The sequence below is a fragment of the Pteropus vampyrus genome, unplaced genomic scaffold (genome assembly GCF_000151845.1).
Source record: "Pteropus vampyrus isolate Shadow unplaced genomic scaffold, Pvam_2.0 Scaffold510, whole genome shotgun sequence".
NCBI classification, from domain to species: domain Eukaryota; kingdom Metazoa; phylum Chordata; class Mammalia; order Chiroptera; family Pteropodidae; genus Pteropus; species Pteropus vampyrus.
The window spans coordinates 486,488-489,257 of record NW_011889291.1 but is presented as its reverse complement, the minus strand read 5'-3'; the positions used below and the strand labels follow the sequence as shown (position 1 = coordinate 489,257).

The 2,770-nt window shown below is 61.9% G+C and overlaps 1 protein-coding gene across 1 annotated transcript in view; it reads right to left on the bottom strand.

The window, feature by feature from the left end:
• CERS4 (ceramide synthase 4) overlaps nucleotides 1-1,730 on the bottom strand; it is a 26,193-nt gene extending 24,463 nt beyond the window's left edge. Inside the window, exon 1 of the mRNA XM_011383278.2 lies at nucleotides 1,554-1,730. The gene's annotated coding sequence lies outside the window, so the exon portion shown is untranslated. The remainder of the gene's footprint in view (nucleotides 1-1,553) is intronic.
• Nucleotides 1,731-2,770: the final 1,040 nt, after the last annotated feature.

Below are 2,770 nucleotides of genomic sequence, written 5' to 3'. Positions count from 1 at the left end.
AGCAACACTTCTAGGGATAGGGGTTACTGAACCAGCTTACGGATGGGCAAACTGAGGCTCAGAAAACTCCCAAGGGCCAAAAGGCCAGTTCAAGGACCAAGACTCCCGGCTTATTTCTACCACCTCTTCCATCCCCCCTCAAAACACCTCCACTGGGAGCACGTGAACTGGGAGGACAGGCGAGGAAGGTTCCAAACACCTCCTCCCTGCAGCCTGGCTGGGCCTGCGGGACCCAGGTGTGCTGAGTCAAGTTCCCAGCACTCACCAGTTTATTGACAGCAGCTGCTCTTGGAAGCCGACTGAGTTGAGGCTGGAGACACCAGGGTCTTCAAAGACAGCCCCACGCTCTAGCTCCGGAATTTCTATCTGGGGTGTCCCCATGCAACAGATCCAGGACACCCCAGTAGGGCTAGCCAGTGCTCAGCCACCTGGGCTCCCCCATCAGGTGGCATCTCACAGATTTTGCAAGTCAGACTCAGCCACAACAGTCCCAACCCCCAAAACATATTTATCCCTGGTTTTCTCAGTCCAGCCACGAAAGGCCTGTCCACACTCCCAGTGGCCCATGTCGGCAATCTCCTTCATGCTCTTTCTTTCATGCCCCACTTCCCGGCAGGCAGCAGATACAGATGATGTTCTGCCAAAATGAGCTCCCAATTCACCCACTTTCCACCGCCCCTGCCAGTCGGGTCCAAAGCAGCAGCTTCCTCCCATCTGTTCTGCCCACAGCAGCTCTAGGATCTTAAGACGCAATGGGACCACGTCACCAGTTTGTTCTAAGCCTCGTGTGGTCCCCACAGGCTTGAGAATGGAATCCGCACACTCCTCGCCATCCATCTTCGAGGCCCCCGCTAACCTCTTCCCACCTTCAATCCCTGAGCTTCAGTCACGCTGGCCTCTTTTCTGCTCTGCAAACACGGCAGGCTGGGCCCTTCCTCAGAATCTTGCTGTTTTATGGGCTTAAAAAAGCCTCGCTGGCTGGTTCACTCAGGCCCAGATGATACCTTCTGCGATAAGCCCTCCCTGACTTAACTTATCCCATCTCCCTGATGCGCTTTCTTCCCCGCACTTAGCACGGGCTGGAATGACCAGTGTTTCTGTTTACGCTGTTTCCAGCCGTCTACGCAGCCAGGCTGTGGGCTCCGCGGCCAGGGCCCAGGCTGCATTCCCAGCCCTGGCACATCGGTGGCACCTACTAGGAGCTCCGCAAGGATTCTCTGATGACGGACCTACACACCCCGTCGCGCTCCTCGCGTTCACATAGCCAGATTCCCCCGCGTCACGGTGCCAGTTTCGCCCCCAGTCTCTCCCGCCCGTTTCGCAGCCGCGTCCCCGGGCGCGCGCGTTGCCCGGGCCCTCGAGGGAGCGGGGCTCTCTAGGGGAGGCGGCCCGGGCCTGGGACCAGATGGGAAGCCCCGGGAGGCCGTCCCTGGCGGGGTGATGGGGGACCCAGCTGAGCCGGGCCGGGGCCGCCATGGCTGCGGAGGCGGGGCCGGAGCTGGGCGCGAGGGTGGTGTTTGGGGAGGTGTTCAGGGCGCTGGGGGCTCGCTTACCTGGGGGTGCGGGCGGCCGGGCGCGCCAGGGGTGGGTGGCGGGACGCGGGACTGCGCGCCTGGCGGCAGCTGCAAAAAAACAAAAAAACAAAAAAACAAAAAAACAAAAAACACACGCAGCACGTACAAGGTAGATGGACTCCGCTCCCTGCAACCGCCTCGGTGAGGGGCCGAAGAAGACTGGCGGGGCACGGGGCGGGGTTGGGGGCGGGGCCTTGAAGGGCTGGGCTGGGGGCGGGGCCCGGCAGGATACGGGGACCTGGTGACTCTCGCTCCCTCCCGCAATAGGCCGCTTCCCGGACCCCGGCCCGAGCCATCGGGCCCCGCCCCGAGGCGCGCTTGGGCGCGATCCAGCTGCGGATATCTTCCCAGAACCTTACCTCTGGTCTTTGAATCCAGCGCAGTCTTCTGCGCGCTCAGTCTGCCCCCTTTTCCTCTGTTAGCTACACGGGCTCCCAGCCCCGTCCGGGGTCCCTTTTTCTGGCCCGGCTCTGAGCAGCGCATCTGCCAACACTCCCCCGGCGCCCTGATCCGCTGGCGCGCACCGCTGGGCTTTGCGGGAGAGGCGGGAACAGCGCCTCAGGCCTCAGGGGCCGCCCCCAGTGCCACGAACCTGAGCACTTGCCCCAGATCGCTGGCCACGCCGGCCCAGTTCGTGATTCGTGGGGCTGAGGTGCGCGCAGGGGTTAACCGCAGAGTTGGGGGCCCTAGGAGTCATTCTAGAGGCTAAGAGGCGTAGAGGGCATCCCAGCAAAGCCTGCGGTTTGGTGGGGTGCAGGGGTCAGGCGACAGAGATGGGGAGATAGGCCAGCTTGGGTGGTGGCGCAGCCGCGGTTCCCGCGTAGCGGAGGGCAGCAGGGTAGGGTGCTGGTCCTCTCTTGGCGGCTGGAACTGAAAGTGTCCTGGGATGAGCAGCGCGCAGGGGTTTGGAGCCAGCGCGCACCATGAATGGAGGACAATCCTGGATCAGGCAGAGGTCGTCTCTGCGCACCTGAGGCTCACCTGGGGAACTCAGGGTCCAGTTGTTAGCAGCTGAAGGAAAGGGGGTTCCCGAGCCGCTGACCAACCCGTGTCATCTAGACAAGTGGCTTCACCTTTGGACAATAATAAGCCTCTTTCTGAAGCAGATCCTGGGGCGGTGGGGGAAGTCTGGGTTTGCTGGGCTGTGGGGCCCTAGGCAAGTTGCTTCACCTCACTGAGATTTGATTTCCACACTT